This window comes from Felis catus, chromosome D1 (assembly GCF_018350175.1).
Source record: "Felis catus isolate Fca126 chromosome D1, F.catus_Fca126_mat1.0, whole genome shotgun sequence".
In the NCBI taxonomy this organism is placed as follows: Eukaryota; Metazoa; Chordata; class Mammalia; order Carnivora; family Felidae; genus Felis; species Felis catus.
This window is the reverse complement of record NC_058377.1, coordinates 69,414,983-69,429,733: the sequence shown is the minus strand read 5'-3', so window position 1 is coordinate 69,429,733 and position 14,751 is coordinate 69,414,983. Positions and strand designations below refer to the sequence as shown.

At 50.5% G+C, this 14,751-nt stretch overlaps 1 long non-coding RNA gene across 3 annotated transcripts in view; it reads right to left on the bottom strand.

Moving 5' to 3' along the window:
* Nucleotides 1-5,133: 5,133 nt before the first annotated feature.
* LOC109492008 overlaps nt 5,134-14,751 on the bottom strand; it is a 64,341-nt gene continuing 54,723 nt past the window's right edge. For 2 of the 3 annotated variants that reach the window (XR_006586398.1, XR_002145707.3), the window contains exons 3-5: nt 8,293-8,376; nt 7,234-7,843; nt 5,134-6,056 (exon numbers count right to left, since the gene is read on the bottom strand). This is a non-coding gene — a long non-coding RNA (uncharacterized LOC109492008). The remainder of the gene's footprint in view (nt 6,057-7,233; nt 7,844-8,292; nt 8,377-14,751) is intronic. The other variant, XR_002145708.3, reaches the window with a different exon arrangement.

Below are 14,751 nucleotides of genomic sequence, written 5' to 3'. Positions count from 1 at the left end.
CTGTGATCATACGCTGCCTGGGCCGTGTCTGCAGACACACATCGGAAACCACAACGATCTGTGTCCCCCGCAGCCACTGCTGGCTGCGTCACACCGGGCGCCACCCTGACCTGACTTCTCAACCACATCGACTGTTGTGATTCTCATTGTTCTTGCTCTAACGCTTCTATTCTTAATTGCTAATTGTCCCATCATAGATAGGTGAGAGCTGTAGCCTTGTCTTTATAATAAGTCTTAGTAGATCTTCCTGGATTTAGCAAAAAAAAAAAAAAAAAAAAAAAAAAAAAAAAAAAAAAAAAAGAAAGAAAAAAAGAGAGAGCAATGTTCCAGACTGAATTCTGTCTAGAATCTTTTGCCACCTACTCAGAACCCCATCTCTCTGTGGCTGCTTCCTGTGTCACCTTCCCAAAAGCTGACCAGCTACACCACCTGCGTGGCTCACCTCACGTCCCGTTGGAGTTTTGCGGATTGTGTATTTCATGCTTCCTTTTCAGCGTTTTACCTACGTCTTGCTCCTTTTTCTCGTTGCCCTCCCCTTTCACCTCCGGTTGACTATCTCTTTCTGGTGTTTCTTCCTTTTTCCCACCAGTGCTGGCGTCCCTCACGACCAGAGAGGTCTCTGGAGCCCCGACGACAAGCTCAAAGTGGTCACATCAGTGGGTGCCAACCCCTGTAAGGTTTTGTTTCTTCTGGCTGGATCAGGTGCCCTATGCCCGGCTTTGGGTCACTTGCTTGCCGTAGCCGCTTTGGCAAAGTCTGTCGATGTCCCACGCCCATGGCCTCTACTCTTTCCATCCCCATGTGTACCAGCCTTTCCAACTGCGGCACCCGGCTGGCCGCTGAGCCCAGAGGCTTGCGCCAACTGCTGAGCAAACCTGGGGCAGGTCAGGTGCTGGGGATGAACACCCTCCCTCTCTCTCCCCGAGGAGCAGCTCCCACCCAATCATGATGGGAACCCATTCCCCTTGCTCCTGAAGTAGTTAACTCCCAAATGCATATTCTACACTGGCTCCCAGACTTGCTCGGTGGGAGGAAGGGTCAGTTGCCCCACACTTAGTGGCTGCCTTCCTCACCCCGGCTCCCCCCCCAGCACTCACAGTGTGGTCTCAGGGTACGCTTCTGGGGGAATCCAGACTAAGAAAGTTTCCCAGAAGTGCAAATTATGGGAGCAGATGGGAAAGCCCAAGAGACTCCGACAAGACTGAAAAGACCTTGAGCCGTATGCCAAGCCTGTACCGCATCTTTCAATATAAAGCTATGTTTACATGGGACATCTTTTTTCTTTCTTTTAATGCTTATTTATTTTGAGAGAGAGACAGACAGAGAATCCCAGGCAGGCTCTGCACTGGGCTCACACTGACCAACCCCAAGGTCATGACCTGAGAGGAAATCACGAGTCGGACGCTTAAGGCACCCCTAGACGGGACATCTTTAACAGAGTAAATTTAGAAGCAGGCAGCCAGGAAGAGGTGAGAATTTAGTCTTCACTCTGCTCTTCTTCACCCCCTTTCTTCACCCTCTTACTTCCTTTCCCTCCCCCTCCACTGCCTCCCACCTGTAGAATACGACCCCAAGCTGCGCCTACCTCTGCCCGCAACAGCCTTTATAACTCCTCCCTCCCTTCCCAGCCCCCACCGCCAGCTGACCCGGATTCGGGTGTTTGTCTCCTCCCTTCGCCCCGAGAGCGAGAGGCACTCACGCCATCCCGTCTCCATCATCTGTGAGCATGCCCCAAAATGCCAGCCTTTGTCTCAGGTGCTTTAGAAGGAAGTCAGCAAAATGATTCACCGATGAAAGAATCTGGTCTTAGGAAATAAATCCAGAGTCAAACCTAGGCCTTTTTTTTTTTTTTTTTTCCTATTCGATGATGGGAAATCTCTTATCTCTGTGTCAGCTGTGTCAAGAAAGCAGCCAACTCATTATTTAATATTGGCAAAAGTGATTTAAGGGCTTTAGCTGGAAGCTAGTAAGAGTGCCTATTACAGCAGTGACGGGGGAGGGAGAAGGGACCCGGGCCTCCCTCCGAGGGCGCCGGAATCCCACGGGCTTCTCTTTCAATCTGTCCAAGAGTTCACGCGGGGAAACTCAAGGGCTCGAGGATGCCCACTGACCGAGGTGTAGGTGGCCGGAAGGGCCTGTTCCTGAAGCCGAATCACAGCCATGGAGAGCCGCTATGACTGACGGCATGGCCTTGTAGCCCTCGGGCTGCGGGATGAAGGCGCAAGTCTCCCCGCGACAGCTCAGCCCTGGACAAACTCCCCACTGAGCAGGTGGAGCCACACATTCTGCGCACTCCGTGATTTCCAGGAGGAAAGCTGTGCAGTGACTTCCACTTCTGCTCCCAGAGTGAGCTGGGGGCCCAGGGGACTGTCGTGAGGGTCTGCCGGCAGCAGCATGCCTCCTGGCCCCGGGGGCATGGGGTGGGTCTGTCCTCAGAGCCCAGGAGCTGGAGGAATGCTCTGCCTGCCTGTTTTGTTGACACGCTCACATTTTTTCTCTGCCAGGCAGAATGATTTATTTGTATGTCTTCGCTGAGGGCAATTATTTTTTAGCACCTTGCTGGGCATGCTGGGTGATCTCATCATGGGGAAGAGCCCACGGGTGTCTGTGTCACTCGGAGGAAAAGTGAGAAAGAGTCTCCCTTCTGTCTCATTCAGAAACTGTCTCTGGCACCTTCACACAGAGATGGCGAGCCCGTCTCTTCTCTCTTGGGAGACACTAGTTTGCCCACAGAATCCATCAAGGATGATGTTTAAAAAGCCTCCCCCTTGGAGAGACGGTTTTTCTTTTTCTTTTTTTTTTTTCAACGTTTATTTATTTTTGGGACAGAGAGAGACAGAGCATGAACGGGGGAGGGGCAGAGAGAGAGGGAGACACAGAATCGGAAACAGGCTCCAGGCTCTGAGTCATCAGCCCAGAGCCCGACGCGGGGCTCGAACTCACGGACCGCGAGATCGTGACCTGGCTGAAGTCGGACGCTTAACCGACTATGCCACCCAGGCGCCCCAAGGCGGTTTTTCTTCTTTAAAGAGAAAGGAAGAAAACGTTTCTGCCCTCCTGCCTTTCAAATGAAAACAAGTAGCATAAAACTTTATTCAGTAAGCAAACCTCAGGCCAGATATGTTTTAGATTTCCAGGTACAGAATAGTTGAGTCGGGGAAGAGGAAACATGGAGACGGAATGGGCCCCGAAAATAGGGAAGCAGCCATGAGAAAGGGGAGAGACAGACAGACAGACAGGGGGGAACAAGAAGGGGGTGGTGCAGGCGGGGAGACAGTGAGGGGCGGGCAGAGGAGGGAGAGACCAGGGAGAGAGAGAGGGCACAACCCCCTCCCAGGGCCCCCTGCTTCTCCTTCCCCAGAACCAGTTTCTCCAACTAGGGTGTATGCTGGCTTCCTCCACCTGCTCCGTACCCCCCCACCACTCCTCACCTGACCCATACCTCCATTTGGAGCCCCACTCCCACCGGGCCTGCTCTTTCCATGGCCCAGATGTGCCTCCTGCTTGGATCAAGGGCACATGTGACAGGTGGCCCCCTTGCTTCCTCTCCCGTGGTGGCTTGCGTGAGGGATACAAGCTCCCGGGCAGTGGGGGGTGGGGGTGGGGAAGGGTGCTAGCTACCACCTGCCACACGGGGCGGGGGTGGTGGTGTGGTGTTGGGGGGGGGGTACCAGCCTGTGCTGTTTTCAGTTTTCACATCCGGAAACTGGTGGTACTAATCGTACCTCACCTGCTTCCAGCACTGGACTCGGAGGTTGTGTTGTGTGTGTGTGTGTGTGTGTGTGTGTGTGTAGGTGTGATAAGGGATAAGAGAATATGATGCACAAATAGGAGGTCTTGCTTCGTGCGTGTGCTCCTCCTGTCACTTTTTTCTGTCCCTCTCCTCCCCCCACCCCTGCTCTTTATCTCATCCCCTCCGACCAGGCCTTCCCCAAGGCTTTGCTCCTATCAACTCCTCACTCCTTCACTTCTCTTTCTGTGGACTCAACCACTGCCCACAACCGATGGCTCACCGGATGGCATCTGCCTGGAGCCGCGTGCCCCTGTGGCGCCGCGGACCCAGTGTGCCCACCGAGGCCTGGGGAGTGCCCCCCGGGGCACCCTCAGACCGACCCTTCTCCTACAGGAGTGTTTCCGCGGATAAGATGCCCTCAGTTTTGATTCCCGGGAATGCTGCGGTGCGGTGCCTCACAGGAATCTTCTTCCAGTTTGCTCCCCCCGCAATGGGGAGATCAAAACCCAGCTGAGAAACAGGATGAGGCCTCACAGCGATGAAATAATAAATGACAGCAGAGCGAGGTGAGGCCTCTGGGCTGGAGATTCTACAGACACTTGTCACGCCCCAGTGAGTGAGGGGCCGCAGGAGGACAGCGCTCCCCGGGGCAGGGGGGCAGGCCTGACTTTTACAGGCTGACAAAAGAGCATGGGGGTTAAGAGCGCAGACTCAGGAGCCAAATCTTGGCTTTACTACTTACAAGCTGTGTTGCTTTAGGAAAGTTACTTAACTTCTCTGTGCCTCAGGTTTTTTTGTTTTTGTTTTTCTTGTCTGTAAAGTGAGTTGTCGTGGGGATAACTCATCAGATAAATCAAGTAAGTGCACGTAGGCTGCTTACAACGGTGTCCAGCATGAAGACAGTACCACGTAAGTATCTTATTTAGCAAGTGCTATGGTAGCTAAGAGTGACATTATTTACCCAAGTTTGCGTGTTCATATTTCTCAGTCAGGAGGCTCTGGGGACGCTGCGTCCCCACTGTGCCTTGTGCCAAGTCTTGCCTCACCTTCCTCCGTGCTGTCATCATCTCTCCGAAGTGAGACCGGGCGTTCATCACTCCGCACCCCGCCCCCGCCTCGGAGCCCTGGTGCGAGCTACTGCACATGTACCCGGGCCCGTGACATCACCAGGCGGGACGGACGTGCGTGTGCGGACAAGGGGATGACATGAAGGGAGGGATGAAATGTGCCTCCAGGTCCCTGTTTCCCCTGCCAGGTGATTCAGGCACGTGGCCTCACGGGTCACCCCTGGCCAGGCAGGCAGGGGGAGGACAAGTGGGTCTGAGGAGATAAGGACAGGATGGGGGGGGGGGCAGGTGGCTCAGGTCCTGTGCAGGGGGTGACTTGGTGCTAAGGCAACAGGCGAGAAACGAGCAGTTTTATTTAAGAGCCATCTCTCTGGGGCCACCTGGGGGGCGCAGTCGGTTAAGCATCTGACTCTTGGTTTCGGCTCAGGTCATAATCTCACGGTTCATGAGTTCAAGCTCTGCATCAGGCTCTGCCCTGAAAGCGCAGAGCCTGCTTGGGATTCTCTCTCTCCCTCTCTCTTTGCCCCTCCCTGGCTTGTGCACTCTCTCTCTCTCTCAAAATAAATGAATGCACTTAAAAAAAGAGAGATAGAGAGATCTCTCTGACTCTTGGATAGAAAGGGGGCTTAGCACAGGGCAAGCCGGGAAGTGAGGAGGGCAGGTACGGAGCCATCGGGGGAGGAAGCGACAGAGGCCTGCGTCTAGGTGATGGCAGTGGGGAAGGTGCAGAAGGACAGGCGAGTTCGACTATAAAGGGAAGAATTGGCCAGACTTGGTGACCCCTTAGGTGTCAGCAGTGGGGAGGAGGAGAGACTTCCTGGGTGGCAGGTGGTCTCCAGAATAACGGATAGGAAAGTGGTTTGCCAACCGTGACAAGCTCTATGTTGTCAAAGACGTCATTCCACACAGGGCGACCCCACAAGGAAAAGGGGAAAACGGTAGTGTTTCTTGCTTCCATTAAACACAGATTGCGCCCCTACCAGAGGGAGCAGGCAGACGGGGCCCCGGTTTGGAGGTGCTCACATTTGAGCTGGGGAGACAGGCCCTCTGCCTGAGGAGGCCCCATACTTCCTGCCTCGCCCGGGCTGGGTCACAAACCACGGAGGACTTGAGCCTCCCCCAGGGCAGGGACCTCCAGGCCAGCCTGAGTTACCACCACCTCTACGTCTCCCACCCTTCCCCAGAGCACTGGGTGACATGTAGTTTCAAGTCGCAGTTACTGGCGTATCCAGACACTTGTCAGATGGTTGCTTCATCTGTGAAATGGGGATGACAAGAGGAGGATTAAGAAACACATGTAAATTTCCAAGTACAATGTTGGCACATAGTAAGTGTTCAATTAAATGAGGCACTCTATCACTATTACTGCTTGTTACTATACTTAGCACATCCCCATCTGGTCTTTTCTCTCCTTGCCTTCAATACCTCCAATACTTCCCAGCCCCTCTCCTCCCGGGAAGACTTGTCTAAGATCGTTAATCCTCCCCCACATACACCTGAGGACTCAGTGGAGGTCTGCTCAAACCGCCCCAGGTTCCAGGTGGAGTCTACTTCCTTCTTTGAGTGGATCTACTCTACTGTCAAGAGAAGGGACAGAATCGGGAAGGAGAGAGAACCTTCTGGTTTCTGAGGTCTGCTCAGCACCTACCACATCACTACGCTACCTGGTGGAGTCCTCAGAGCCCTAGACGAAGGGATCGTTGCCTCACTTTATAGGAAAGGTAAAATGAAGTATAGAGAGGTCAAGTGGCATCACTGAAGGTCCCACAGAAATAACCAGAGACCGGGATTAAATAGGGGGCTGTCTGATTCAAAAATCCGGGCCCTTGCCTCTGACCCCGACAATGTCATGGAAACCCCCATCCTTGGACGGGTAGGAGCGGCCGTCCCTTTGATTAAAGCTAAAGGAGGAAAGTCAGTCATTCAGTTCCATGGGTCCTTCCAGATGAAATCACCAAAGGAACAAAGTATGTTTTAGACCTAGATAACCCAGACTGGCGGGATGTGTATCCCATTCCTTCTGGGTGTGGCCCGGACACAGTGACGGTTGTGAAATGGAAGGGCCATGAAAGGAGTCGGGCCGAGGGTGTAGGTGAGCAGACACGTATCTGGGCAGTGTCTCCAGTACCCCCAGGGCTCTAGCCCAGGCTGTGCCAGAGACAGGCTGTGGAGCAGAAGCAATTCCAAGTCCTAAGCCCTCTTAAGGGCACAGAGCACACACTCTGCCTTGATTAATGGGAGAACATTAGCGTCTGCTCTCTCAATCTGCTCTCTCACTCCTTCCTGGCTTTCAGCCACCGGGAGGAGGTGTTCACATTTACCACAGCCTGCCCTTTTGCGTGCAGTTTAGACATCTCTTTGCCATCTATCATTCGACCGCAGGTGGAGGTGGAGTCAAGAGTCCTGGATTCAAATCCAAGCTCTGCCACTTACCAGCTGGGGACTGTGAGATTTTCACTGGTTAGGCGAGGGCATTGGGCTTAGGGAGGTCACTAGGGTAAATGACACAAAAGGGTTTAAATCCAGGTTTTTGCGATTCCAAATCCAAGGCTCTTTCCAAAAGAACATCTGGTCCATGGAGAAAGGAAAACTTCAGCAAGCAGAACATCTTTGCTTCGTCTCCTACTGACATCTGAGACACAGCCAACCAACCGAACTCAACTACCAGCTGACTCAACGTGTTAGGCAGAAGGTCAAAGCTCTCTCTGTCCCGTTCAGGTTTCATCCGTAAAGACTCCTTTGGCTGCGTGAGATTGTACCTCTTTTGTGGGACCCCATGCCATCTTCTGGACAGCACAGACTAGCTATGGGTTACCTCAGCCTCGGGAGGTTCAACCTTTCTCTGGAGGGCAAATGCTGACCAGGAATTCAAGATGGCAGGATGTGGGGAGTGGGGCTGAGGCAATCCATAAAAGGATCGTTCTCTATACCCATAAAAGGATAAAGTCAGCGTGACTTCTGGAGACCAGGCTGCCGGCCAGCACTTTGCGAAGTTGTGTTCCGAGGATGGCCCCTGTAGCTTGTCTTTCTTGGTCTCCTTTTCCTAGGAGGAGATGGAAACACACTTTGCATTACATGGTCACAGAGTCCAAAGAGAAGTAAGTTATTACTCATTCATTCATTCATGTATTCATCCTGCCAGGCACTGGGCTACTATTGTAAAAAGACAGAGCATGGGCTCTGCCCTCCCAGGCTTAGTGAAGTGACATGAGATCTGGGGCAGGTGGACCAGGGCTCTGCCCCAAGCCCCAGAATTTACTACCCATATGATCTGACCTGTTCCTAAACCCCCTGAACCACAGTTCCCTTGGGGGTCAGATATGTGTGATGATGCCTCCCTCCCGTGATTCATGTGAGTGAAAGGATTTAATCAAGCAAATGCAGACGTTCTTTGCTAACCATAAAGGTCATATCAATTTCAGTTACCACTGTGAATAATGTGACCGTTACTATCGCTACACTTTTCCCCTGGGGAGGTTTTCTCTGACTGACCTGTGTCTTGTGCCAGAATCCGAGTAAAATTTACTTCAGCCGCAGGCTCTGACAATATTGATTGATCTACTTGAGATCAGTAACCTACTTAAAAAAAAAAAAAAAGCACAAACTCATGTACTGTGAAATTCACCCACTTCAAGTTCAACGTGTTTTAGTATATTCACAGGGTTGTATAACCTTTGCTGCATCTAATTTTAGAACACTTTCATTCCACCTAAAAGAAACTCCATAGCCATAAGCATCCCATCAACCCCATAAGCAACCAGGCGTCTTTTTGTCTCTAGAGATTTGTCTCTTCTGAATATTTCATATAAACGGAATCACTGAATGTGTTGGCTTCTTTTACTCAACATAGTGCTTTCAGGGCTCACGTTGTAGCATGTATCAATATTGCCTTTCTTTTCATTGCTAAATAACACTCCATTTCATAGATAAAGCAAACTGTATTCATTTCATCATCAGTTAGTAGACATTGGGTTATTTCCACCTTTGGGCTCTTATGAACGATGCTGCTGTGAATATTAGAATACGAGTTTCCGTGTAGACCTGCGTCTTCCTTTCTCTTAGGTACGTACCTGGGAAAGGAACAGCTGACTCGTATAGTAGCTCTGTGTTTAGCGTTTGGAGGAACCGCCACACCGTTTTTCAAAGCAGTGGCAGCATTTTACATCCCCACCAGCAGTGTTTGAGTGTTCCAACTTGTCCACGCCCTCACCGACACTTGCTATCTTTTTGCTTAAAGTCATCCTAGTAGATGTGAAGTGATCGCTCCTTAGAGCCTTGATTGCATTTCCCTAATGACTAATGATGTTGCCCATCTTTTCATGTGCTTATTGGCCATCTCTAGATCTTGCCGAAATGTCTATTCAAATCCTCTGCCCCATTTTAGATTGTGGCCTTTCTCTTTTTATGATGAGCTGAGAGTTCTTTATGTATTTTGGATACAAGCCCCTTATCCAATATATGATTTTCAAATATTTTTCTCCCGTTCTTCGACTTGTCTTTTTTTCTCTTTTTTTCTTCCTTCCTTCCTTCCTTTTCTTTCTTTCTTTCTTTCTTTCTTTCTTTCTTTCTTTCTTTCTTTCTCTTTCTTTCAATATTTTTTAATGTTTATTTATTCTTTGAGAGAGGGAGAGTGAGAGAGAACAAGCAGGGGAGGGGCAGAGAAAGGGAGACACAGAATCTGAGCCAGGCTCCAGGCTCTGAGCTGTCAGCGCAGAGCCCGATGTGGAGCTCGAACTCACGGACTTTAAGATCATGACCTGAGCTGAAGTCAGATGCTTAACCGACTGAGCCACCCAGGCACCCCTCTTTATTCCCTTTCTTGATGGTATTGTTTGCAGCACAAAAAAAATTAAATTTCGATGAAATTCGATGAAGTCGATTTATCCACTTTTTTCTTTTTCTGCTTACGTTTTCAGTGTCATGTAACGTCTACTTTTAAACTTCTGTGTGTCTGTTATTTCAACAAAGCTTTGAGATTAAATATCCAGCATGATTTCCAAATCACGAAAAAAAAAAGCAGTGAATCATCACTATAATCTTAAGTTATAGTAACTGAATAAGCCCAATTGAAACCTTCTTGCTGTGGAAGAAATGAGGAAAGGACGGCGGTCGAGGCAGGCTAGCAATGTGCCTCCTCCCCTTACCAACGCCAATGCAAGATACTTGCACAGGGACTTTCTTTAAGGAAGAAAGAGTGAAAGTGCCCTGGGACTGAGAGATGAAGGAGTGAAGCAAGGCACTTATCTATGCTGCATTTGTGTCCAAGGGCCAAGCAAAGGCAAGTCTGGATTCCTAGGCCACCTTTTCCACCCTCCCCTCCCCGTTTCCCACCCAGGAGGGCCTGTGGGGATGAGGAAGCTCTTCAAGATGGCTGACAGAACACCAGGGCCTTTGAACATGCTCTTCCCTCTGCCAGGAAAGTTCCTTGCTCCCGGTCCTTCACCCAGCCAACTCCTACACCTCTTTTTTGCTCCTATTTCATTTGTTGGTTCCTAAAGAAAACTCCCCCGATCCCTACCCATCCTGCCCCCGTAAGATCAGATACCCCAGAATACATTTCATAGCTACCTGTACTTTTCCTTCGTGATACTTTTCACAAATTTTAACTACATATTCATTCTAATTACATATTTTATCATCCGTCTTATCTAAAATTTTTTGATGTTTATTTAGTTTTGAGAGAGACAGCGTGAGCAGAGGGGGAGCGCAGAGAGAGGGAGACACGGAATCCGAAGCAGGCTCCAGGCTTTCGGTTGTCAGCACAGAGCCCAATGAGGGGCTGGAACTCACAAACCGTGAGATCATGACCTGAGCCGAAGTAGGAGGCTTAACCGGCTGAGCCACCCAGGCGCCCCTATCATCTGTCTTTTTTAATAGGCTGCAAACTCCATGAGAACAGGGCCTATGTTTATTTTGCTCACAATTATAGGCTTATCGCAGAGTGTGGCATAAAGTAGAATCTCAAATACTTGTGGAATGAATGAATGAATGAATGATTACAGGAACTGGGAATCCCTCCCAAATGGCCCATTTGTTTTCAGAGGGGTTTGTTTTCACAGTCCTTATGGGACCAGAGTCATACAAGAAGGTCAATCCCCCGGGGTGCGTGGGTGGCTCAGTTGGTTTAGCATGAGACTCTTGATTCAGGCTCACACCGTGATCTCACAGTTCATGAGTCTGAGCCCCATGGAATTCTCTCTCTCCTTCTCTCTCTCTCTCTCTCTCTGCCCCGTCCCCACTTGCGCACGCTCTCTCGCTCTTAAAAATAAATAAATAAAACTTAAAAAAAAAAAAAAAAGAAGGTCAGTGTCCGGTAGACAGAGCAGGGAAAAAAAGCCCGTTTCTACCCATTAGGTGGTTTCAGAAGTACGGGACCTGCTCCTGCCATGGGTCTGACGGGATCCTCAGGATGGGCAGGGAGAGCATGGAGGCATCACTGATCAATCCAGGTCTTCATTCTGCTTCCCCTTGTGCCGGTGTCTTTCTCAAGCCGGTCCTCTCCCACTGGTGGCCCCACAGCCACAGGTTGGCAGGCTTCCTGCTTCAAGACTGGCAGACAGGAGACTTCTCCCCAACGGAGCCAATGACTGTCCACGAACGGGGTCTCACCGGACCACGGGGAGAATCTGCCCAGCTCTGAATCGATCCCTCGGGATAAAATAATGACATACACTGATGGGCCAGGCCTGAATCATAGGCAGGACTCAGGAACCAGAAGGAACCACGTGAGCTGAGAGTGGGGGCGGGGCGAGTCCCCAAAGGAAACCGGACATGTTCTGATCAGCTGAAGGAAGGGTGAGTGAAGGTGGGAGAGGCAGAGGAGTAGCTGTTCCCTGCGAGGGTTGTCTGAGGCACAAACCTGATCGTGTTGCTCCACTGCCTTCAGGACCCAGTGAGCAAGGCCGTCAACATGTGGCTGCAGCCCATGTCTCTGAAATGATTCCCTGCTGCACCCATGCCCACACATGTACTGCTTTCCACCATCCGTGGGTGGGCCTGTGCCTCCACCATCCGTCAGGCGCAATGCAAAAGCCCCCTTCTGCAAGGAGCAGCTCGCTGTCACTCCGCCTGGCCCTCGCAGAGCCGGCTGCACCCCCCTCCCCACGCCCCCCAACCCCCCCAGCTTCCACTTTCCCCGGGGGAGAATACTGACTGCGCTATTCTGCCCCCGTGCATTTACCGCTCCTCACCCTGGCCCTGCAAAAGGCCTCCCGACACATACTAGTCGCTTGGTGCCTGCTGGTTGAATTAATTAATTAGCCTGCCAGGCAAAGGAAGACATTGAAGACTGTCCTGAGGGCCTGGTTCCTCTGGGTATGATTTTAGTACAGACTGGCTTAATCAGGACACTTGCACTGGGGGGGGGGGGGGGGGGGGGGGAAACCGAGGCTCGACTGAAGTTTTCCCCTGATTCACTGAAGAGAAAAGAGATTTCATTGTTCTTTTCAGTTATGATGCACCCTCCACTCGGGCACCAAGACCCTGTATGATCCCTGCCAGCAGGCAGTCCAAGGCCCAGCCATCCCACCACTCTAGGGGTCTGCGCCTGGCCTCGGGCATCAGTGCAGGGCTCAAAGCACATGCAGCGGGCCCTTTAGAGGGCAGGAGAGGCTTTCCACTGCTTCCCGGGTGGCCTGGGCGTCTGTCTGCCACAGTTCTGCCCACCCAGAGTCTATCTGTCTGCCTGTCTGTCTGCCTGTCGGTCTCCAGGTCTGAAGCTGCCTGCTGCCAGCGGCTGCCTGCATCCCCGTGGCCCTGCTCTCTCAGGTATTACAGAGGGAGGTGAGAATGTTTGTATCTCTACCCCAGGCATCCCGCAAGTAGCTATTACGGTCCATTTTATCAGAGACGGGAATGGAGTCTCAAAATGGCAAAATGACTGGCCTCGCGTGCCTTTGTCTACATAGCTAGACATTACACCTTACGTTATGTGACTAGCCTTCGGAGAAATGGGGGGTGGGCTGTGTCTGGCGGGCTTGTGGATCTCTGCATGGAGACAGGGCAGGCCGCCCCTCACCACTGACAGTGACGGCCCACTCCTCTGACCTCTCTGCCTCACCCTCGTTGCTCATCCATTCTCAAATATTTATTGTCTAGGCACCATTCTAAGCTCTGGGATACAGCAATCAACAAGACAGGCATCGGACCTCACCTTCCAGTAGATACGAAAGAAAATACATACAGAAATAAGTACATAATATAGTTTTAGATAGTTGATAAGTGCTATGCAGAAAATAATCAGGTATGGTGGGGGTGCCCGGGTGGCTCAGTTGGTTAAGTGTTTGCCTTCAGCTCAGGCCATGATCTCATGGTTCATGGGTTTGAGCCCCACATTTGGCTCTCTGCTGTCCGTAAGGAGCCTGCTTCGGATCCTCTGTCCCCGCCCCCCCCCCCCCCCCCGCCCCTGCCCTGCTCGTGTGCTCTCTCTCTCTCAGAAATAAATACATAAACTTAAAAAAAAAAATCAGGTATCGTTAATATTCTAGATCTTAAATTGATTGGTGGGTTCATAAGTGTTTATTATGTGATCATGCTTCACAACTTACCTATTTTTTCCATATATTCTTTGCACATTCTTTGAATTTGAAATTATATCAGTTAAAAGTTCTGCTTATAAAAAAGATTGGGGTTCAGGGCACAGAGAGTGACTGTGATGCGGAGTGGGGGTCTCTCACATGAAGTCACCAGGGAAGGCCTCTCCTCAAGTGTATATTTCAGCTGAAATCCGAAGGACAAGAGGGAGCCTACAGAGCACCGGCAGGAAGGAGAAGCAACGGGGCAGCAGAGGAGTCAGTGAAGACCCTGCCAGAATACCGGAAAGTTCCAGAAGCACAGAGGCTGGCGAGCCCAGAGCCCAGGGACTGAGAGCTCTGGACAAAGAGAAGAAAGAAGGCGGGCCACGTAAGAAGCATGGACCTTGCGTGCAGAGCATGTGGGTGTTATTCTGAGTGTAATGGGAAGCGGGTTTTTTGATTACAAGATTAGTCTCTCAGGACCACTGGGGGAAACCACAGCTGCCCCTTCCCACCCCCCACCCCCCCAGCTCCTCCCCTCTCTCCTCAAGAGGTCAGGACTTACGTGGAGATGCCAGCGTCTAGCCCCACCCCTTTTTCCAGACTCATCAACTCCCAGAGCGTGAGCTCTGTTTTTATAGCGCGAGGAAGCAGAACAAATAAAGGTTTACCTTTATGCTGCTTTTACAGGCGACATTAAATCCATGCTGCTAATAAGTTCCAAGTTCAAGTATGCCTGTAAAACGATGCTCTAGTCACTTGATTTACGTTGACTGACAGTGTCTTCACCAAACCATTTCACCCCCTTAGTTAGGCTGATAACCTCAATCCTGCCATCTTTGACCCAGTCATTCGCCAGCCGTGTCTGCCCTGGACCCCAGCCTTTGGGTAAGAGAAGAGAATGTGGGGTAGTGAGTAGAGCCTGGATGTCTAGTCTGGAGACCTCGTTAGCATCTGCCATGTCTCTTATCAGCTAAGTGACTTTGGGCAAACCACTTAGCCTCTTTGAAGAAGGCTCCCTTTCCACAGAAATAAAGTATGGGAAAAGCGCCTAGTAGCACAGTGACTCGGATGCACGAGGAGATCTACAAGATAAGCAGACTCCAAATTTCGTTACATTCATAAATTAACAATTCTAAATCTATTAAATAAATCTGACCCACATTAATGCTGCCTCACTGGTCGCTCAGCATTTTTCTTCCTGTTTTCTCAGCAACTATACATACTCACTGTAGAGTATTTGTGAAATACTAAATAGCATAATGAAGGAAATTCAAACCATAATCCTGCCACTCAGAGATAGTTACACTTAAAATACCCACGTGTTTCCTTCTAGGCTTTTTTCTCAGTACCTATTTCACATTTGGATCGTATTATTTATTCTATTTTGTATTATTCGTATTATTCTATTCTATCTATTCTATTATTATCTATTCTA